The 24,381-nt window shown below is 44.3% G+C and overlaps 1 pseudogene; it reads left to right on the plus strand.

Moving 5' to 3' along the window:
- Positions 1–678: 678 nt before the first annotated feature.
- LOC115131821 (RNA cytosine C(5)-methyltransferase NSUN2-like) lies at positions 679–22,549 on the plus strand (annotated as a pseudogene).
- The last annotated feature ends 1,832 nt before the right edge of the window (positions 22,550–24,381 follow it).

The raw sequence follows: 24,381 nt of genomic DNA on the forward strand, positions 1-24,381 counted from the left end.
ACCATTCGCAGTTCAATCACGCTGTTTGTAAAATTTTGACGACACCAATTTTCTGCTTTGTAGTTTAATATCCAGAGTGGTTTTGTGTTTCCGACACGGGGAAGAGAAGTCGACAGAGAAAGAAGCAGCATCACAATAGCAAGCCTGGTGGAAGGGCTAGTAGGGACAATGATGTAAGGTTTGATAGCTAATCATAGATAGCCGACTAACTTTAGCGGAACGTTACTGTACCTACCTAACTAACTTAGCTTCAAATTACTGTAACGTTATGCCAAGTCAAAGAGATATTTAATTTCTCCATAGCGAGCCAGCAACTTTAATTGGATTACTATCGCACATCTCATTGCTTATCATACCTTGTTGACATGTTTAACTAATTTAGCTATTGTATTTTGGTCCCAGATGTCTTTGTGCTGTCTTGCCGACTCCAATGACCATTCATTGGCATGTCAATGAGCTAGTAGCCTAGTGGTTAGAGCGTTGGGCCAGTGACCAAAAGGTTGCTGGGATTGAATCGCTGACAAGGTAAAAATCTGTCGTTCTGCCCCTGAACAAGGCAGTTCACCCACTGTTCCCCGGTAGCCCGTCATTGTAAATAAGAATTTGTTCTTAACTGACTTGCCTAGTTTAAAAAAAAAAAAGGGAGAACCACCATCTGCATCACTGAATACAAGAGGTATGGAAGGGAATCTACTTAGCCAGACCTCTGCCATCAGGTCAGGGGTGTATTCACTATGAAGGAAATGGTATCAAACGGTGAGGAACATATCTAAGTTTGTCCAATAGAAACACTTGATTCTTTGCCAAACGTTTTCTGTTTTGCTACAGTGCACTAATAAAAGTGATCTTTCTCAGCCTGTGTAATGAGAACAAAATTGAAATTGATAAGGGGGGGGTAGTGAGACAGCGTACACAGGTCTAGGACCAGGCTACTCTTGCTCTACATCAGGATCCACAATTATGAAGACTGTTGTCCAAAACACCCTCTATTAAACCTCTAAAATGCATTGAAAGGAATGTGTTGTCCATCTGTAGTCATGCCAAGTAGGTCCTCCACTGTCTGAAAAACTAGTACTTCAAGGAGATCCAGGAGGTTGTGATCGATGGGCAGAACATTTCTGACTTGCTAACTGGTTGAACCCGGTACGTGTATAACTACAACTAGTTAGCAAGTCGGACATTTTGGAGTTCCCTAGTTCCGACTAGCAAGTGAATGCGGCATTACAGCCGCTAACCCTTTTTGTGTTGGTACCCAGATGAGCTAGCGTGGCTCACCAACATGAGCAGGAGGATTCTGGGCATGTGTGCTGCTCCTGGATCCAAGACAGCCCACTTGATCGAGATGCTCCATTCTGATATGGACATACCCTTCCTTGGTAACGTGTGTCACGCACAAATTGCAAAAATATGATCTAAAAAAAACCCACATGATCCATTGGAGTGTCTGAACTGTTGTCCAATTATAAAAGGCCATAAGTTGCTGAATGTATCTTTTCTGAAAAGGAATAATACACTAACAACACATTGTAGTCCTGGACATCCCTCTCTTTCGCTCTACCTTCTGCTTTGCAGAGGGCTTTGTGATAGCCAATGACATGGACAACAAGCGTTGCTACCTGCCGGTACACCAGGCTAAGAGACAGCCCCTGTATCATGGTGGTGAACCACGATGCCTCCTGCATCCCCAGACAGTCACAGAGGACGGACAGAAGTACACACTGTTCTATGACCGCAGCCTCTGTGATGTCGCCTGCTGGTCATCAAAGAGTTAACCTGCTTAGCTGAGAGAGAAGTAGGGGAGAAAGAAAGGCAGGGGGAGACAAAACATCTGGGGGTTTTGTGTTTGACTGTCAGAACTCGACATGATATCTAGACAGTCAGCTATATGGAGCTATATAAACCTCATGGTTCTACCCTGTCTGTCCAATGATTGGTTGCTATACAGGGCAGGCTACTGCTTGTTTGTTTTTAGTAGGGGAAACAAGTGTGACTACAAGAATGAGACTGTGGGTAAAGTTACTCTCCCAGGTCAAATGCTGAGTCTGACTGGTCCCACAATGCCAAGGCCTGGACTCCATCACTCACACAAATTTACTGTTAATTTCGAATACTTTTTGTTTCTTCTAACTTTTGTTAGTCTACATTGCCAAAGCAAGTGAAATAGACCATGTTTAATAGGTTTACATTTGGGACTCCAGAGTGGTGCAGCGATCTAAGGCACTGCATCTCAGTGCAAGAGGCGTCATTACAGTTCCTGGTTAGAATCCAGGCTGTGTCACATCCGGCCGTGGTTGGGAGTCCTATAGGGCGGCGCACAATTGGCCCAGCATTGTCTGGGTTTGGCCGGGGTAGGCCGTCATTGTAAATAAGAATTTGTTCTTAACCGACTTGCCTAGTTAAATAAAGGTACAATTTAAAAAAACAGATTTTAATGGAGAGGGATGAGTAGAGACATGAGGGAGGAGGCTAAGCAGTCTGATACCACGCTGTTGGAGTTCCTGTGTGGGAAGGCTGATTTTATTTTTATTTCACCTTTATTTAACCAGGTAGGCTAGTTGAGAACAAGTTCTCATTTGCAACTGCGACCTGGCCAAGATAGAGCGTAGTAATTAGACACATACAACAACACAGAGTTACACATGGAATAAACAACATACAGTCAATAATACAGTATAACAAAAGAAAACAAAAAGTCTATACAGTGAGTGCAAATGAGGTAAGTTAAGGAAATAAATAGGCCATGGTGGCGAAGTAATTACAATGTAGCAATTAAACACTGGAATGGTAGATCGGCAGAAGATGAATGTGCAGGTAGAGATACTGGGGTGCAAAGGAGCAAAATAAATAAATACCAGTATGGGGATGAGGTAGGTAGATAGCCTATCTGTAAACAGCCCAAGTACAGATGCAGTGATCTGTAAACTGTTCTGACAACTGGTGCTTAAAGCTAGTGAGGGAGATGTGAGTCTCCAGCTTCAGAGATTTTTGCAATTCGTTCCAGTCATGGGCAGCAGAGAACTGGAAGGAAAAACGACCAAAGGAGGAATTGGCTTTGGGGGTGACCAGTGAGATATACAGTGGGGCAAAAAAGTATTTAGTCAGCCACCAATTGTGCAAGTTCTCCCACTTAAAAAGATGAGAGAGGCCTGTAATTTTTATCATAGGTACACTTCAACTATGACAGACAAAATGAGGAAAAAGATCCAGAAAATCACATTGTAGGATTTTTTATGAATTTATTTGCAAATTATGGTGTGCTACGAGTGGGTGCTGCTATGGTGACCAGTGAGCTGAGATAAGGCGGGGCTTTACCTAACAGAGACTTGTAGATAACCTGTAGCCAGTGGGTTTGGCGACGAGTATGAAGCGAGGGCCAACCAACGAGAGCGTACAGGTCGCAATGGTGGGTAGTGTATGGGGCTTTGGTGACAAAACAGGTGGCACTGTGAAAGACTGCATCCAGTTTGTTGAGTAGAGTGTTGGAGGCTATTTTATAGATGACATCACCGAAGTCGAGGATCGGTAGATTGGTCAGTTTTATGAGGGTATGTTTGGCAGCATGAGTGAAGGATGCTTTGTTGCGACATAGGAAGCCGATTCTAGATTTAATTTTGGATTGGAGATGCTTAATGTGACTCTGGAAGGAGAGTTTACAGTCTAACCAGACACCCAGGTATTTGTAGTTGTCCAAGAGCAGTTGGAGGCCACGGAAGGAGAGTTGTATGGCATTGAAGCTTGTCTGGAGGTTAGTTAACACAGTGTCCAAGGAGGGGCCAGTAGTATACAGAATGGTGTCGTCTGCGTAGAGGTGGATCAGAGAATCACCAGCAGCAAGAGCAACATCATTGATGTATACAGAAAAGAGAGTCGGCCCGAGAATTGAACACTGTTGCACACCCATAGAGACTGTCAGAGGTCCAGACAACGCCCTCCGATTCGACACACTGAACTCTATCAGATAAGTAGTTGAGAAACCAAGGCTGTCGAGTCTGCCAATAAGAATGTTGTGATTGACAGAGTCGAAAGCCTTTGCCAGGTCGATGAATACGGCTGCACAGTAATGTCTCTTATCGATGGCGGTTATGACGTCGTTTAGAACTTTGAGCGTGGCTGAGGTTCACCCATGACCAGCTCTGAAACCAGATTGCATAGCGGAGAAGGTATGGTGGGATTCGAAATGGTCAGTAATCTGTTTTTTAACTTGGCTTTTGAAGACCTTAGAAAGACAGGGTAGGATAGATATAGGTCTGTAGCAGTTTGGGTATAGAGTGTCACCTCCTTTGAAGATGGAGATGACCGCGGCAGCTTTCCAATCTTTGGGAATTTCAGACGATACGAAAGAGAGGTTGAACAGGCTAGTAATAGGGGTTGCAACAATTTCGGCAGATCATTTTATGAAAGCGAGGGTCCAAAAGAGAGGGTCTACCCCGGTTCTGTAGGGTCCAGATTTTGCAGCTCTTTCAGAACATCGGCTATCTGGATTTGGGTAAAGGAGAAATGGTGGGGGCTTTGGCGGGTTGCTGTGGAGGGTGCCGGGCAGTTGACCGGGGTAGGGGTAGCCATGTGGAAAACATGGCCAGCCGTAGAGAAATGCTTATTGAAATTCTCAACTATAGTGGATTTATCGGTGGTGACAATGTTTCCTAGCCTCAGAGCAGTGGGCAGCTGGGAGGAGGTGCTCTTATTCTCCATGGACTTTACATTGTCCCAGAACTTTTTTGAGTTAGTACTACAGGATGCAAATTTCTGTTTGGAAAAGCTTGCCTTAGCTTTTCTAACTGCCTGTGTATATTTGTTCCTAACTTCCCTGAAAAGTTGCATATCATGGGGGCTATTCGATGCTAATGCAGAACGCCACAGGATGTTTTTGTGCTGGTCAAGGGCAGACAGGTCTGGCGTGAACCAAGGACTATATCTATTCCTAGTTCTACATTTTTTGAGAGGGGCATGCTTATTTAAAATGGTGAGGAAGGCACTTTTAAAGAATAGCCAGGCATGATCTACTGACGGGATGAGGTCAATGCCATTCCAGGATACCCCGGCCAGGTTGATTAGAAAGGCCTGCTCGCAGAAGTGTTTCAGGGAGCGTTTGACTGTGATGAGGGGTGGTCGTTTGGTCGCAGACCATAGTATCGAGGGCACAGCTGGGGGCAGAGGGAGGTCTATAGCAAGCGACAACAGTGAGAGACTTGTTTCTGGAAAGGTGAATTTTCAGAAGTAGAGGCTCAAATTGTTTGAGTACAGACTTAGAAAGTAATACAGAACTCTGCAGGCTATCTTTGCAGTAGATTGCAACACCACCCCCTTTGGCGGTTCTATCTTGTCGGAAAACGTTATAGTTAGCAATGGAGATTTCAGGGTTTTTGGTGGTTTTCCTAAGCCAGGATTCAGACACGGCTAAGACATCTGGGTTGGCAGATTGTGCTAAAGCAGTGAGTAAAACAAACTTAGGGAGTAGGCTTCTAATGTTAACATGCATGAAACCAAGGCTTTTACGTTTACAGAAGTCAACAAATGAGAGCACCTGGCGGGTGGGAGTGGAGCTAGGCACTGCAGGACCTGGATTAACCTCCACATCACTTGAGGAACAGAGGAGAAGTAGGATAAGGGTACGGCTAAAGACTATACGAACTGGCCGTCTAGTACATTCAGAACAAATCAAAATCAAATTTATTTATATTGCCCTTCATACATCAGCTGATATCTCAAAGTGCTGTACAGAAACCCAGCCTAAAACCCCAAACAGCATGCAATGTAGGTGTAGAAGCACGGTGGCTAGGAAAAACTCCCTAGAAAGGCCAAAACCTAGGAAGAAACCTAGAGAGGAACCAGGCTATGTGGGGTGGCCAGAACAGAAAGTAAAAGGTACAGGTTTCTGGGCACGATAGCATATATTCAAGGCATAGTGTACAGACAAAGGTAAGGTAGGATGTGAGTACATTGGAGGTGAACCTAGGCATTGAGTAATGAAGAGAGAGATATAGTCTCTAGAGATGTTTAAACCAGGTGATGTCATCGCATATGTAGGAGGTGGAACAACATGGTTGGTTAAGGCATATTGAGCAGGGCTAGAGGCTCTACAGTGAAATAAGACAGTAATCACTAACCAGGACAGTAATGGACAAGGCATATTGATATTAGAGAGAGGCATGCATAGCCAAGTGAACATATGGGTCCAGTGAGTGGTTGGGCTGGCTGGGGACACGGCGATTAAGACAGTTAGCAGGCTAACAAGCTAACAGTTAGTAGACCGGAGCTAAACAAGCTAGCAGCTAGTAGACCAGGGCAAGCTAACAGTTAGCAGGCCAGGTTAGCAAACAAGCAGTTAGCATGAGCTAGCAGTTAGTAGACCAGGGCAAGCTAGCAGTTAGCAGACTGGGTTAGCAAGCAAGCAGTTAGCAGACCGGGCAGGCAAGCTAGCAGTTAGCAGACCTGGTTAGCAAGCAAGCAGTTAGCAGACCGGGCAGGCAAGCTAGCAGTTAGCAGACCAGGGCCCGGCAGTTTAGCAGTTAGCAGGCTGGGTTAGCAAGCAAGCAGATAGCAGGGGCTAGAAAGAGTCACGTTGTTTGAACTGGCGAGAGCTTTCCGAGCTGAAGGTTAGCTGATAACCACTGCCAATGGTTTGCTGACTGATAGCTGGTAGTTAGCTGGCTAGCTTCAGTTGAGGGATTCCAGATCCGAAGTAAATATAAATACTTTAGGGAAAAAAAGCAGATCCACGCCACATTGGGTGAGGCGGGTTGCAGGAGAGTGTTTAGATGATGAGGTTTAGCAAAATATTTGAAAGGATATGCGACGAAAAATATGTAAAACGATATATACAAAGGACAGGACAAGGACGTCTGACTGCTACGCCATCTTGGATCAAGATGTGTCGTTGGGGGTTTGCTTTCCTGGATTGTGCATCTCTACTGGGTTTGTCTCTGTCCAAACATCATTTTTAAGTGTGTTCCTATTTTCTTCATTCCCTAAAGTCAAGTAATATGTGTATCTCCAGTGGCGAGGGCACCACGAGGAAGAACATTGATGTGTGGAAGAAATAGACCACCAGCAACAGCCTGCATCTCCATGGGTGAGGAGAGAGCTTGTGTGTGTGTCTTAACCTTTATTATTATTATTTTTTCACCTTTATTTAACCAGGTAGACTAGTTGAGAACAAGTTCTCATTTACAATGCGACCTGGCCAAGATGAAGCAAAGCAGTGCGACACAAACATCAACACAGAGTTACACATGGAATAAACAAGCATACAGTCAATAACACAATAAAATTTTAAAAAGTCTATATACAGTGTGTGCAAATGACGTGAGGAGGTAAGGCAATAAATAGGCCATAGTAGCAAAGTTCACAATTTAGCATATTAACACTGGAGTGATAGATGTGCAGAAGATAAATGTGCAAGTAGAGATACTGGGGTGCAAAGGAGCAAAATAAATAAATAACAGTATGGGGATGAGGTAGTTGGATGGGCTATTTACAGATGGACTATGTACAGGTGCAGCGATCGGTTAGCTGCTCAGATAGCTAGTTTTTTGAGGGAATTATAACTCCAGCTTCAGCGATTTTTGCAATTCGTTCCAGTCACTGGTAGCAGTGAACTGGAAGGAAAGGCGGCCAAAGAGGTGTTGGCTTTGGGGATGACCAGTGAAGTATACCTGCTGGAGCACATGCTACGGGTGGGTGTTGTTATCGTGACCAGAGAGCTGAGATAAGTGCGATACCTAGCATAGACTTATAGATGACCTGGAGCCAGTGGGTCTGGCGACGAATATGTAGCGAGGGCCAGCCGACAAGAGCATACAGGCCGCAGTGGTGGGGGTTATAAGGGGCTTTGGTAACAAAACGGATGGCACTGTGATAGACTGCATCCAGTTTGCCGAGTAGAGTATTGGAAGCTATTTTGTAGATGACATCACCGAAGTTGAGGATCGGTAGAATAGTCTGTTTTACTAGGGTAAGTTTGGCAGGCGAGTGATGGAGGCTTTGTTGCGAAATAGAAAGGCGATTTTAGATTTGATTTTGGATTGTGTGTGTCTCCAAATCCATATAGCAGTGCATGGTGTGGAGCAGCTAGCTGTAGGAGGACGAAGCTGTCATAGCAACAGTACTGGAGAAGAGTAACACACACATGCATGCACAAATCCAGTGTCTCAGACACACCCACACCGGTGATAACTGCCTCATCTCCTTTGTCTCTCTCCAGGTGCGTTAGAGTTGGCAGATGCGTCCGCTGATCTCCCAGGGTTAAAATGGATGTCTGGAGTCACCAAATGGAAGGTATATAACTGTTGGACCACATGAGCTCCACCTCATGCCTAACAGTCACTGCTAGCAGCTACTAGAGGTACTTGATAGGCATGAGAGTCTAGCCACTACAATATTCATGATATTCCACAAACTTGTCAGTTTATTGATGACAGATTGAGACAGTTTTAGATTGCACTTTCTCCCATCTCCTCCTCCCCATCTACAACTACCTCTCACACATACTTATTCTCTCTTCATTCTCTTTCTTTCCTAGTTGATGACTAAGGAGGGTCAGTTGTATAAGGACTGGTCAGAGGTGCCAGCCGACCACCACACACAGATCAGACCCACCATGTTCCCTCCCCCTGGAGGAGGGGCGGCAGGGTAGCCTAGTGGTTAGAGCGTTGGACTAGGTTGCAAGTTCAAATCCCCGAGCTGACAAGGTACAAATCTGTCGTTCTGCCCCTGAACAGGCAGTTAACCCACTGTTCCTAGGCCGTCATTGAAAATAAGAATTTGTTCTTAACTGACTTGCCTAGTTAAATAAAGGTAAAATAAATAAACATGCGAACTCGTACACACCCACCGGCTCCACTTTATTTGGTTAGAATATGCCTAAGATGTCAACTTTCATGACAATCATGTACATTATATTTGATACACCTGTGCACATTCACCTTTCCACACAGCTGCATACATATCTGATCGTAATCTGAGATAAATAATCAAATCTAGGCAGACTATCAAATCCCTGTGAAGGGTTGCTGGTTTGTGTTTTGATTTCTACCAGCAGAGGGTGGTCTTGGCCCATATTTATCTCTTAATATATACATACACACACACACACACACACACAGTATCTATGTGTATTCAGTATGAGGATCCTGCCCCATCACCAGAACACTGGAGGCTTCTTTGTAGCTGTCCTGGTCAAGAAAGCCCCCATGCCCTGGAGCAGAACAATCCCCAAGGTACACACCTACATACTTGCACGGGAACATACACAGAAATGCTCACAGTCCACACATGGACACGCACACTTCACACACACACATGGACACGCACACTTCACACGCACATACGGACACGCACACTTCACACACCTTTGTTTTCTTGTTAACACAGGCACATCTCAGATAGAACGCAACACTGTCCGGTACCTCATACACGAGAGAGAAGTTGCCACAAAAGTGAACTTTGATTCTTTTCTCCAGTTGAGGAAGGAGCAGACATCCAGCTCAGTGCCCCAGCCAGAGGACTCTCCAGTGAACACCCCCCTCCTTGAGAGACCCCTGGAGGATGGAGACGGAGGAGAGGAGGCAGGAGAGGACTCGCCCAAAGAGCTAGTCGATCAGACCAAGGAACCCAACGTGTGTGGGTGAGATGAGGGAGGGAGAGTGTGTGCAGGGTGGGAAATTAACTTTTTGGTCCACCAGCCACTGGCAGGTAGATAAGAAAATGTACCAACCACAGATTCACTGACAAGGAACAAGTCCTACAGGCAGCAAAAAACAACACCATCACAGTGGGAAATGCCAAACTCGCTTTACACCAGGACCTGTCAGCTGGAATACGCCGAAAGCGCAGAGAATTTGACGAAGTGAAGAAATACTCCATTGACCGAGGCATCTTCAGGGGATTCAAATACCCAAACGAGCTCAGGATTCTTCACCAAGGAGCCTTGCGACACTTCAAAACTCCCGAAGAGGCAAAACGTTTTTTGAAAGACAATCCTGGCCAATGAGAAACAGACCAATGACTAAATGCGATCAATGCCATTACTAAAGGAGGTAAGACGACATATAGCCGATATCCAGAGACCCACCCCCTAAATGTCATTATAGCCGTCCAATTTATATTTATTTTCCTTTAACTGAGAGGGATGGTCTGTATAGCCTAACCTAGGCCTACTAATGTTTCAGCCTACTTTTATCTCCCTGTTTTTTTGTTGCTATTATTACTTGGGGTTCCCTATGTCCCTTGGGGGAGGTATATGTAGGCTGGGCTATTGATTTTATTTTTCTCCCCTCTTTTACTGTGGTCTGGACGAGGGCAACTGTGTCATTTACTCAATGCGGGGTGGAGAGGATGAGGCATTTCTTTGGTGGGGAGAGGGAGACGTTGTGCGTTGCTAACTGTTCCCGGTTTTTGTTTTATTCGGAACACAGAATTGAGACTGAGCGGGGGGGTAATAGATCCAACGGGATGTGTCGAGTTGTTTGGCAACTCGGCTGGGGTGTTCAGAGATTATTATTTTATGTACACCATTTATTTTCCTTTTATGTGAACGCAGCTGTAATTACTATCCACTTTTACCCAGCGATGACTTGCACTAAAGTTCGATTACTGCTCGATGACGATGACTAGTACCTTAAATCTATTGACATGGAACTGCCATGGTCTAGGGCATGCAATAAAACGGAAAAATATACTATGTGCTCTAAAAAAGGAAAAAGCAGACATCACGCTATTACAAGAGACACACCTCTGTGATGCTGAACATGCCAAACTCCGCAGAGCTTGGGTGGGACAGGTGTATTTCTCATCTTTCAAATCAAACAGTAGAGGCACAGCCATACTTATCCATAAAAATGTTCCATTCATAATTGACAGAAACATATCTGATCCGGAGGGGAGATTTATTTTGATAACTGGGTCACTATATGGTCAACCAATTACTATATTAAACATATACGCCCCTAACACAGATACTCCTGCCTTCATGTCAAAAATTATAACCCTGTTCAATGAGCATTGTGTCTCCTTTGGCGTGGTGGCCGGAGATTTTAATTGTACCCTTAACCCAACCCTAGACAAATCATCTCAAGTCCCCACCACAAATCCTAGATCTGCAAAGATGTTGAACTCTCTTACTAAAGAGATGGGACTGATAGATATCTGTAGAGAGACTAATAGCTCATCTATGGACTATACATACTACTCTAATGTCCATAACACCTACTCCCGTATAGATTACATTTTTATCCCAAAGAGTTTCATAAATTCAGCCACTTGTACAATCGGACCCATAGCACTTTCAGATCACGCCTTTGTCCACCTCCGCTTTGACCTCTGCAAAAACATCCCGAGGTCAAAGAGCTGGAAATTCAACACCTCCATGCTATCAAATGACGTGTTCCATACATTGGTAACTACATGGATAGACAACTACACACAAGACAATAAAGATTCTCCTGTTTCTCCGGCCACAATGTGGGACGCTGCTAAAGCCACACTAAGAGGTCATCTAATTGCATATGCTTCCTCTAAGAAAAAAGCAATGGAAGCACACAGGCTAGATCTTGAGAGGGAGCTGGAATGCTGTGAAAAAATACATAAACAATCCCTAGACAGCACCTCCTGGAGTCATCTTAAAGCAGCCAAAGCCAAACTGAATTTGGACTACACTCGGGAGATAAAAAAAAAAGTTTTCTTTACTAAACAGAAATATCATGAGTATAGCAATAGGCCCAGTAGATTGCTTACTTACCAATTAAAAAAGGAGCAGTCAGAGCGTACAATAATGGCTATCCGAACAGCAGAGGTCACATATGACCCAAAAAAGATCAATTTAACTTTTCATGATTTTTACTGCAAACTATATACCTCTGAGAGAAAACACACGGAGGCAGAACTCCACTCTTACCTAGAGGGAATCTCGCTACCTAAACTATCAGAGACCGACCAAGAAGATCTCAACTCCCCCTTCACTCCTGAGGAGATCCTGGAGGCAATTACCTCCATGCCACCTAATAAGTCCCCAGGCCCAGATGGATTCCCCAGAGAGTTCTACAAAGCTTTTTGGCCCCAGCTCAGCCCTATCTTCATGCCAATGCTAGAGGATTTTTGCAAAAACTGAGTTCTCCCAGACTCAATGCACACAGCTCGCATTACAGTGTTGCTAAAAAAGGACAAGGACCCCCTATCCTGCTCGTCCTTCCGGCCCATAAGCTTGTTGGATTTCGACTATAAAATAATTACCAAATTGCTCGCCAAAAGACTAAACACTCTTCTTCCCAAAATAATAAAAGCGGACCAAACTGGATTTATTAGAGACAGATACTCTTCTGATAACATTCGCCGTCTTTTTGATATTATTGATCAAGTAAACGCACTGGATGCTGAGAAGGCGTTTGACAGGATGGAGTGGAGCTTTCTGTTTTCAGTCTTAGAAAAGTTCAATATGGGCCCAAATTTTATTAAATGGATCAAATCACTATACTCTCATCCAAATGCCATGGTGACTACTAATGGACTGAACTCTGACAGATTCCCTCTGGAACGGGGCACAAGACAAGGGTGCTCGCTGTCCCCGCTGCTCTACTTGTTGGGGGCGGAGCCTCTGGCAGAGCTGATAAGGAGCAATCCAAGTATTATGGGTGTTTCTGCAGGCGGCCTGCAGCACAAGATTTCGCTTTACGCGGATGATGTCTTGCTCTACATATCCAACCCTGAGAAATCCCTCCCTCTCATTTTAGACACAATTGCCCAGTATGGCAAGTTCTCAGGTTATAAGATCAATTTTAACAAATCCACTGTCTGCCCTCTCAATATTACACTCACCAGCTCTATGAAGACACTTTGTCCATTCCAATGGAAAACACAGGGGTTTCAATACCTCGGGATCTTCATAACACCAGATCTGAATAGCCTTTTTAAGGAAAATTATCTTCCACTCCTGGATCGAATCAAGAACGATCTCCAAACCTGGATCTCCCTCCCAATTAGCTTAGTAGGAAGAATTAATATAATCCGTATGAACGTCCTCCCTAAACTGAACTACTTATTTCAGATGCTCCCATGCTATCTCCCAGTTTCCTTCTTCAAAACAACTAACCAAAGCATCACCAAATTTATATGGGGCAATAAAAAACCTAGGATCAAGTTTTCCACTCTATCGAAACCTGAATCTAAGGGTGGTCTTGCCCTTCCATTTCCATTTACATTTAAGTCATTTAGCAGACGCTCTTATCCAGAGCGACTTACAAATTGGTGCATTCACCTTATGACATCCAGTGGAACAGCCACTTTACAATAGTGCATCTAAATCTTTTAAGGGGGGGTGAGAAGGATTACTTTATCCTATCCTAGGTATTCCTTAAAGAGGTGGGGTTTCAGGTGTCTCCGGAAGGTGGTGATTGACTCCGCTGTCCTGGCGTCGTGAGGGAGTTTGTTCCACCATTGGGGGGCCAGAGCAGCGAACAGTTTTGACTGGGCTGAGCGGGAACTGTACTTCCTCAGTGGTAGGGAGGCGAGCAGGCCAGAGGTGGATGAACGCAGTGCCCTTGTTTGGGTGTAGGGCCTGATCAGAGCCTGGAGGTACTGAGGTGCTGTTCCCCTCACAGCTCCGTAGGCAAGCACCATGGTCTTGTAGCGGATGCGAGCTTCAACTGGAAGCCAGTGGAGAGAGCGGAGGAGCGGGGTGACGTGAGAGAACTTGGGAAGGTTGAACACCAGACGGGCTGCGGCGTTCTGGATGAGTTGTAGGGGTTTAATGGCACAGGCAGGGAGCCCAGCCAACAGCGAGTTGCAGTAATCCAGACGGGAGATGACAAGTGCCTGGATTAGGACCTGCGCCGCTTCCTGTGTGAGGCAGGGTCGTACTCTGCGGATGTTGTAGAGCATGAACCTACAGGAACGGGCCACCGCCTTGATGTTAGTTGAGAACGACAGGGTGTTGTCCAGGATCACGCCAAGGTTCTTAGCGCTCTGGGAGGAGGACACAGTGGAGTTGTCAACCGTGATGGCGAGATCATGGAACGGGCAGTCCTTCCCCGGGAGGAAGAGCAGCTCCGTCTTGCCGAGGTTCAGCTTGAGGTGGTGATCCGTCATCCACACTGATATGTCTGCCAGACATGCAGAGATGCGATTCGCCACCTGGTCATCAGAAGGGGGAAAGGAGAAGATTAATTGTGTGTCGTCTGCATAGCAATGATAGGAGAGACCATGTGAGGTTATGACAGAGCCAAGTGACTTGGTGTATAGCGAGAATAGGAGAGGGCCTAGAACAGAGCCCTGGGGGACACCAGTGGTGAGAGCACGTGGTGAGGAGACGGATTCTCGCCACGCCACCTGGTAGGAGCGACCTGTCAGGTAGGACGCAATCCAAGCGTGGGCCGCGCCGGGAGATGCCCAACTCGGAGAGGGTGGAGAGGAGGATCTGATGGTTCACAGTATCGAAGGCAGCCGATAGGTCTAGAAGGATGAGAGCAGAGGAGAGAGAGTTAGCTTTAGCAGTGCGGAGCGCCTCCGTGATACAGAGAAGAGCAGTCTCAGTTGAATGACTAGTCTTGAAACCTGACTGATTTGGATCAAGAAGGTCATTCTGAGAGAGATAGCGGGAGAGCTGGCCAAGGACGGCACGTTCAAGAGTTTTGGAGAGAAAAGAAAGAAGGGATACTGGTCTGTAGTTGTTGACATCGGAGGGATCGAGTGTAGGTTTTTTCAGAAGGGTGCAACTCTCGCTCTCTTGAAGACGGAAGGGACGTAGCCAGCGGTCAGGGATGAGTTGATGAGCGAGGTGAGGTAAGGGAGAAGGTCTCCGGAAATGGTCTGGAGAAGAGAGGAGGGGATAGGGTCAAGCGGGCAGGTTGTTGGGCGGCCGGCCGTCACAAGACGCGAGATTTCATCTGGAGAGAGAGTGGAGAAAGAGGTCAGAGCACAGGGTAGGGCAGTGTGAGCAGAACCAGCGGTGTCGTTTGACTTAGCAAACGAGGATCGGATGTCGTCGACCTTCTTTTCAAAATGGTTGACGAAGTCATCTGCAGAGAGGGAGGAGGGGGGAGGGGGAGGAGGATTCAGGAGGGAGGAGAAGGTGGCAAAGAGCTTCCTAGGGTTAGAGGCAGATGCTTGGAATTTAGAGTGGTAGAAAGTGGCTTTAGCAGCAGAGACAGAAGAGGAAAATGTAGAGAGGAGGGAGTGAAAGGATGCCAGGTCCGCAGGGAGGCGAGTTTTCCTCCATTTCCGCTCGGCTTCCCTCCCTTCAATTGTACTACTGGTCTGCCCAAATCCGCAACATGCTAACATGGATCACAAACAGACAAGAGTCAACGTGGATTCAGATAGAAGCCCAATCCTGTGGTTCATTGCCCTTAAGCTCAATTATATTCATTAATAACTTTAGTGAAGTGGGCAACATAGCCAAAACCTTTGTGATTTACAGCACCCTACTAGCGTGGAGGGACTGTAAGAAATACCTGGGCATTTCCTCCCAAATATGTTCTCACTCGCCTATAGTAGGCAACCCAGACTTGCCAAAAGCCCTGAGGGATGCCAACTTTAATCTTTGGCATACTCTAGGAATCAGGACCTTTTCAGACCTATTTCATCAGAAAACCACTATACTGAAATCCTTTCAAGAGCTCTGCAGTGAATTCGATGTGCCAAGATCCCATTTTTTTTAAATATCTTCAAATTAGACATGTAATTTCCTCATTTACCTCCAAGAGGAGGTTTAGAACTCAGTTGAATGAAGTCGAAACCCTTCTTGTCACAGCACAATCCTTACATCTATAAACTCCTTTCTGAGAAAGGAAGCTCCTCCTTTACTCCTTTGAAAATAATCTGGGAAAAGGACCTTGGTCTGACTATCAGTGATGAGTTATGGGCGGAGGTTTGCGACAGGGTATACTGCTCCTCTACCAGTGTAAAAATGAAAGAATCTAATTACAAATTTTTGTACAAATTTTATTATACTCCTTTGAGACTCCATAGAATGAAAACAGATATGTCTCCTAACTGTAAAAGATGTACCTCTGAAAGTGGAACCTATATGCATGTATTTTGGAGCTGTAGAGAGATACATACTGCTGCACAGAAAATACTAGAGGTACAGTTTGATATGACCCCGTGTATCTATCTTCTTAATGCCCAGCAGGACTTTGTTCTTGATCCTGACAGAGAAAATTTGCTACATACTTTGCTAAGAAATGTATTCTTCTATTGTGGGCCTCTAATACCCCTCCTACATTTAAAATGTGGATTGACCAGATTGTTGACTTTCTTCCTCTTGAAAAGCTCACTTATGACCTCACAGCCCAAGTTTGATAGACTCTGGTCTCCACTATTCAACTATATTTCAAACTGGACAGAGTGAACGGGGTGACTAGGGAAATGCGCAGATACATGTTGTGTAAGGTACTGTAAAACCTAAAAACGAATTATTGGCCCGTCGTCTCAGCGAATGCTTGAAATAGCTGATAAGAACCTTGATAGTGCTGCTGCAAGTGTTCTATGTTTTTTTGTGTGTTTTTATTTTAATTTAGTTTTTGAGTACGTGTGCGTGCGTGTGTGTGTGTGTGTGTGTGTGTGTGTGTGTGTGTGTGTGTGTGTGTGTGTGTGTGTGTGTGTGTGTGTGTGTGTGTGTGTGTGTGTGTGTGTATGTATGTATGTATGTATGTATGTATGTATTTACGTATGTATGTATGTATGTACATATATATGCACCAAGGAAAATAAATAGATTAAGAAAAATAAATGTTTTTATTTGACTTTATCATTCATTTTAATTGTATTTTAATTTTTAATTTTTTCAAATGTATTATTATTTTTGGACTTTTTTTTTATTTTTAAGCCTGTCACATCTGTGAATGTGGAATGTGTTTTGTTGGTTGATTGAAAAACAAGAAAACTTAATAAAACTTTAAATTGAAAAAAAAACATAATTTAAATACAATAGTAAGAACAGAAACAGTTCTACAGCTGAACATCAGAATCAACAAAGTGCCTGCCCTGCCACAAATGCTGAGTGATACAGCTCATTTATGACGTTTTACAAAGAGTACATATGTTCCTAAGTAGACATGTAGACGCACACAAATACATCTAGGAGAACAATTACAATGTTTGAGTGACAGGAAATGACAAAAAGTTCATGAGTTAAAGTTTTGGGGAGTGATACATACTCAATCAAGTGATACAAATGTTCAGCTTCCCCTTTAAGGGACAGGGCGTTACCGTGGTCATTTGAACACTCCCCTGTGAAGGAAAATCTGACTGCAATGTCTTCTTAACAGAATGCAGTTGCTACAAACTCAAACTAATATTGAAAAACAACCTAGTATATGAACAAAATGATGTAACTGGCAAAGAAACACGAGGGAGAAAGTCACACTTTAGAAGCCTTTCTTGTCAATTCGACCAACTTCTACATGTGGGCTTTGGATTTTTTTTAAATGCTCTGTGTGACCATCTGCCAACATGCCTGGTGAAATAGACATTCTTACCTACCAATGACAATCTACCCACATTTGGTAAGAGCGTCTGCTAAATGACTTAAATGTAAATGTATGTTAATTTCCAACAGTGTGTATCTTCTGACTCTGCTCCCTGCTCCAGGCCTCCCAATGAAAAAATAAAGACTTCAGCATGATTTCAAAGAAGTCCCCTTTGTCTTCCTAACTGAAGACTACCCTGTCTTCCCACCTATAGACTGAGTATTTGGTCTCTGATGGATTGCAACCTACGTAAGCAGCTGCTTGATATCAGCGTTACCTGTATGGAGGGGAAACTGTTGTACACTGTACTGGAACACACTGTCGTACACGTCGATCCAGAACATCCCAAACATGCTCAATGGGTGACCTGTCTGGTATGCAGGCCATGGAAGAACTGGGACCTTTTTCAGCTTCCAGGTATCCTTGTACAGATCCTTGTGAAATGGGATCATGCTGAAACATGAGGTGATGGCGGCGGATGAATGGCAATGGGCCTCAGGATGTCGTCACAGGATCTCGTCACAGTATCTCTGTGCATTCAAATTGCCATCAATAAAATACAATTGTGTTTGTTGTCTGCAGCTTATGCCTACACATACCATAACCCCATCACCACCATGGGGCACTGTTCACAACATTGACATCAGCAAACCACTCGCCCACACAACGCCATCTGCCCGGTACAGTCGAAACCGGGATTCATCTGTGAAGAGCACACTTCTCCAGCATGCCATCGGTTACGATGCCGTACTGTAGTCAGGTCAAGACCCTGGTGAAGAAGACGAGCACACAGATGAACTTCCCTGAGACAGTTTCTGAAAGTTTGTGCAGAAATTCTTTATTGGTGCAGACCCACAGTTTCATTAGCTTTCTGGGTGGCTGGTTTCATACGATCCCACAGGTGAAGAAGCAGGATGTGGAGTTCCTGGGCTGACGTGGTTACACGTGGTCTGCGGTTGTGAGGTCGGTTGGACATACTGCCAAATTCTCTAAAATGACATTGGTAGAGAAATGAACATTCCATTCTCTGGCAACCGCTCTGGTGGACATTCCTACAGTCAGCATGCCAACCGCTCTGGTGGACATTCCTACAGTCAGCATGCCAACCGCTCTGGTGGACATTCCTACAGTCAGCATGCCAACCGCTCTGGTGGACATTCCTACAGTCAGCATGCCAATTGCACGCTCCCTCAATACTTGAGACATCTTGTGGCGTTGTGACAAAATTGCACATTTTAGTGGCCTTTTATTATCCCCAACACAAGGCACACCTGTGTAAATATCATGCTGATCATCACCCAACTACCTCATCCCCATTGTTTTAGTTTTTTTGCTCTTTTGCACCCCAGTATTTCTACTTGCACATCATCATCTGCACATCTATCACTCCAGTGTTAATGCTGAATTGTAATTATTTCGCCTCTATGCCTTATTTATTTCCTTACCTCCCTAATCTTACTGCAATTGCACACACTGTACATATACTTTTCTATTGTGTTATTGACTGTGCGTTTGTTTATCCCATGTGTAACTCTGTGTTGTTGTTTTTGTCACACTGCTTTGCTTTATCTTGGCCAGATTGCAGTTGTAAATGAGAACTTGTTCTCAACTGGCCTACCTGGTGAAATAAAAAAAATAAGAATGATCATGCTGTTTAATCAGCTTCTTGATATGCCACACCTGCCAGGGGATAGATTTTCTTGGCAAAAGAGATGCTCACTAACAAGGATATAAACAAATTTGTGCACAAAATTTGAGCGAAATAAGCTTTTTGCGTGTGGAAAATGTCTGGGGTCTTTTATTTCAACTCATGAAACATGGGACCAACACTTTACATGTTGCGTTTTATATTTTTGTTCAGTGTACAGGTTTTGATTGATAACTTAATCTATTCCATAATGTGTGTGTTGCTGGTCCTTCTATGACCTGTCTCCAGACTTCCCTAAAACCCTTCTCATCCCAAATCCCCCTAGTACACTCAGCACCTGCGCAGGTGGATGTGTGTGTGTGCCTCCAAGCAGTCAGATAACCACTCCCTTTTTGTAAGTTTGGACACACCTACTCATTCCAGGGTTTTTTGTTATTTTGACTATTTTCTACATTGTAGAAGGGCTATTTGACCAAGGAGAGTGAAGGAGTGCTGCATCAGATGATCTGGCCTCCACAATTACCCGACCTCAATCCAATTGAGATGGTTTGGGATGTGTGAAGGAAAAGCATCCAACAAGTGCTCAGCATATTTGGGAACTCCTTCAAGACTGTTGGAAAGCATTCCAGGTGAACCTGGTTGAGAGAATGCCAAGAGTGTGCAAAGCTGTCATCAAGGCAAAGGGTGGCTACTTTGAAGAATACAATGTATACACTACCGTTTAAAAGTTTGGGGTCACTTAGAAATGTCCTTGTATTTGAAAGAAAAACACTTTTTTTTGGTCCATTAAAATAACATAAAATTGATCAGAAAAACAGTGTAGACATTGTTAATGTTGTAAATGACTATTGTAGCTGGAAACGGCAGATTTTTTAATGGAATATCTACATAGGTGTACAGAGGCCCATTATCAGCAACCATCACTCCTGTGTTTCAATGGCATGTTGTGTTAGCTAATCCAAGTTTATCATTTTAAAAGGCTAATTGATCATTAGAAAACCATTTTGCAATTATGTTAACACAGCTGAAAACTGTTGTGCTGATTTAAAGAAACAATAAAACTGGCCTTTAGACTAGTTGAGTATCTGGAGCATCGATATTTATGGGTTTGAAAACAGGCTCAAAAATGGCCAGAAACAAAGAACTTTCTTCTGAAACTCGTCAGTCTATTCTTGTTCTGAGAAAGGAAGGCTATTACATTAACAATGTCTACACTATATTTTTGATCAATGGACAAAAAATGTGCTTTTCTTTCAAAAACGAGGACATTTCCAAGTAACCCAAAACTTTTGAACGCTAATGTATTTACTCCATGATTCCATATGTTATGTCATAGTGTTGATGTCTTCACTATTGTTCTACAATGTAGAAAATAGTACAAAATAAAGAACACTTGAATAAGTAGGTGTCCAAACTTTTGATTGGTACTGTATATATATATGTACATGCATATACACTGATTGTACAAAACACCAAGAACACCTGCTCTTTCCATGACACAGACTGACCAGGTGAATCCAAGTGAAAGCTATGATCTCTTATTGATGACATCTGTTATCCACTTCCATCAGTGTAGAGGGGAGATGGTTTAAAGAATTATTTTTAAGCCTTGAGACAATTGAGACATGGATTGTGTATGTGTGCCATTCAGAGCGGCAAGACATAAGATTTGAGTGCCTTTGAACAGGTTATGGCATAGGTGCAAAGCACACCGGTTTCAATGTGTCAAGAACTGCAATGCTGCTGGGTTTCCTGTGTGTATCAAGAATGGTCCACCACCTAAGGGACATCCAGCCAACTTGACACAACTGTGGGAAGCATTGGAATCAACATGGGCCAGCATCCCTGTGGAATGCTTTCGACAACTTGTAGAGTCCATGTCCAGACAAATTGAGGCTGTTGAGGGCAAAAGGGGGTGCAACTGAATATCAGGAAGGTATGCACAAATAAAACATTTTGTTCAGTTTTTACATGCATGCAGAATACTCAGCACGGTTCTGGCTCAATGATGTGTGACAAAATATTGTAAGAAGCAATGGCTTATTTGAAATCCAAACTATTATTCAAAACATTGAAATCAGAAGCAATCGGTAAATATGTTGCTGAAACGGATGTTATTCTCAAGCACTGTAATTTCATTATTTTGTGTGTTTTGCAGGTGATCAACACAGAGGTGTATGTGGTCTCTCAACAGCGACAAGGAGGAGTTTGGCTGTGTCTTCAGACTTGCCCAGGAGGTAGGTACACGTGTATTAATATTCTAGACTTTCAGATAAAATGGGAAATGCACACGCGCCCATACGGCAGTACACATGAGTACACGCACTCATTCATCTCTCTCCCTCGTCATCCCTCTCTCCTCCAGGGTATCTATACTCTGTTCCCCTACATCCGCTCCAGGATGATCACAATCAGTGTTGAGGACATCAAGATTCTACTGACTCAGGAGAACCCGTACCTCAACAAACTGGAGGATGATGCTCACCAACAGGCCAAGAAGATTGGTACAGTCGTGCTTTTTGTTTTTCCTTCAAAGCCGTCTATGTTCTGTACTGTGTGGCTGTAGGGTGGTGGCTTTGTGTGTGTTCATGCAGTGTTTCTGTTTCTACAGAAATGGGCAGCATTGTTCTAAAGTATCGGCCTGATAGTAGGTAAGTATCCATTTAGTCTCTGTCCATGTATTATTTACTGTTATCAGAGAATTCACCCTCTTTCTCTCTCCAACCCTCTCCTCAGTAACCCTGATTGCCCACAGTGTCCTATAGAGCTGTGTGGCTGGAGAGGCAAGACCTCCATGAGAGCTTTTGTACCCCGCAACGAGAGGTTCCACTACCTCCGCATGCTGGGGGTCGAGGTATTCCGGAACAAACAGGGACCGGGACCCAGGGAGAAGAGGAGGAGGTGGAGACGGAGAACGGGAACAAAAATGGCAGCATAAAAGTAGAGGTGACGAGCACCTGACAGGGGAGGGGAGATATTTACCAGCACCTGAGGGGAGGAGTAGAAATACATTTGTATCTCATTAGTCTTAACAAGTTTCCCTCTCTTTGTCTCCACCATATTGCTTTCACCCTTCTGTTTTTATATCAGTGGAGATGTAGGTGAGGCGTTGAACCTCTTTAGACTATTGCGACACATGGAGTAAGGGAAAGGGGGGAGGAGGTGCTGTATGAGCTGGAGCTATGCTGGCCAGACTAGGGCTAGACCAAATGTGAGGGAGAAGAGATGAGTTGGGTAGCTCAGTAGAACTTCTAATCCACTGCCATAGCAGAAAGGCCACCCCTTGACCGAGCACCTGGTCTTCCATGCTCCCCCAGACTTGGTACACTCCAGGGGTCGACGCTTTAGTAACTTATTTTAGTTTCTACTGCTGATTTGTTTTAACAGGGAACTCCACTGGCAAACAACTTATTATTATTGTGCATGTTTGAATGTTTATCAACGGCTATTTCATTTTCTATCCTTGTAAGGAAGATGGAATTGATTAAAGATATTAATATACAGTCTCTGAAGTGCATTGAAATTGAATCTAACCCCAACTCTGCTTCCCACGCGCACACACACACACAAACATGCACAATCTCTCAAAGTAACTGCCTTTATGTGGTTGCCATGGTGACTTAAACTGCATCATATCACACAAACATACACAACCCCCCCCCATCAGCCACATCTCTCCTGTTTATTACCAATCTCTGCTGCCATGACGACCATGCAGCCACCTCAGGAAAGAGAGTATACTCCTTTCTCATTCCACCCTTTTCTCCCACTGGAAGAGGGAGAACAGAGAAAATGTTTCTTCTCCTTAGCCACCCTTCCATCCTTCCCCTCTTCTCTCATCCTGTCTCAAACTAATGTGGGCATAAGGAAGAGGGAGCAAAGGCCACCCATAGACAGTGCAAAAGAGAGGGGCTAGATAGGCTATATAGAGGGAGATTGAAAAGGGAAAACATTTTGTTACATTACAGCCTTATTCAAAAATGGATTTACATTTTTTTAATCTTCAACCTACACAATACACATTGACAAAGTGAAAACAGGTTTTTAGAAATGTTTGCATATGTATAAAAATACTGATACCTAACTCAAAATTGAGCTCAGGTGCATCCTATTTACATTGATCCTCAATGTTTTCTGCAACTTGATTGGAGTCCACCTCCACACACTTGTCTATATAAGATCCCACAGTTGACAGTGCATATTAACAAAAACCAAGCCATGAGGTCAAAGGAATTGTCAGTAGAGCTCCGAGACAGGATTGCGTCGAGTCACAGATCTTTGGAAGGGTACCAAAAAATGTCTGCAGTATTGAAGGTCCCCAAGAATGCAGAGTCCTCCATCATTCTAAAATTGAAGAAGTATAGAATCACCAAGACACTAGAGCTGGCTGGCTGGCTAAACCGAGCAATTGCGACAGAAGGGCCTTGGTCAGGGAGAAGACCAAGGTCACTCTGATTTGAGCTTCGAGAACCTTCCAGAAGAACAAACATCTCTGCAGGACTCCACCAATCAGGCCTTTATGGTAGTGGCCAGACGGAAGCCACTTCTCAGTAAAAGGTACATGACAGCCCACTTGGAGTTTGCCAAAAGGCACATAAAGGACTCAGACCACAAGAAACAAGATTCTCTGGTCTGATGAAACAAAGATTGAACTCTTTGGCCTGAATGCTAAGCGTCACATCTGGAGGAAACCTGGCACCATCCCTACGGTGAAGTATGGTGGTGGCAGCATCATGCTGTGGGGGAGTTTTTGAGCTGCATTGACTGGGAGACTAGTCAGGATCGAGGCAAAGATGAACGGAGCAATTTACAGAGATCTTGATGAAAACCTACCCCAGAGCACGTAGGACCTCCGACTGGGTTGAATTTTTACCTTCCAACAGGACAATGATCCTAAGCACACAGCCAAGATCATGCAGGAGTGGCTTCGGGACATGTTTCTGAATGTGCTTGAGTGGCCCAGCCAGAGCACAGACTTGAACCTGATCTCTGGAGAGACCTGAAGATAACTGTGCAGCGACACTTCCCATCCAACCTGACAGAACTTGAGAGGATCTGCAGAGAAATATGGGAGAAACTCTAACTCTAACCCGGAATCTTATAAGAAATCCCGCTATGCCCTCCGACGAACCATCATACAAGCAAAGCATCAATACAGGACTAAGATTGAATCGTACTACACTGGCTCCGACGCTCGTCGGATGTGGCAGGGCTTGAAAACTATTACGGATTACAAAGGGAAGCACAGCCGCGAGCTGCCCAGTGACACAA

Source organism: Oncorhynchus nerka, linkage group LG7 (assembly GCF_034236695.1).
Source record: "Oncorhynchus nerka isolate Pitt River linkage group LG7, Oner_Uvic_2.0, whole genome shotgun sequence".
In the NCBI taxonomy this organism is placed as follows: Eukaryota; Metazoa; Chordata; class Actinopteri; order Salmoniformes; family Salmonidae; genus Oncorhynchus; species Oncorhynchus nerka.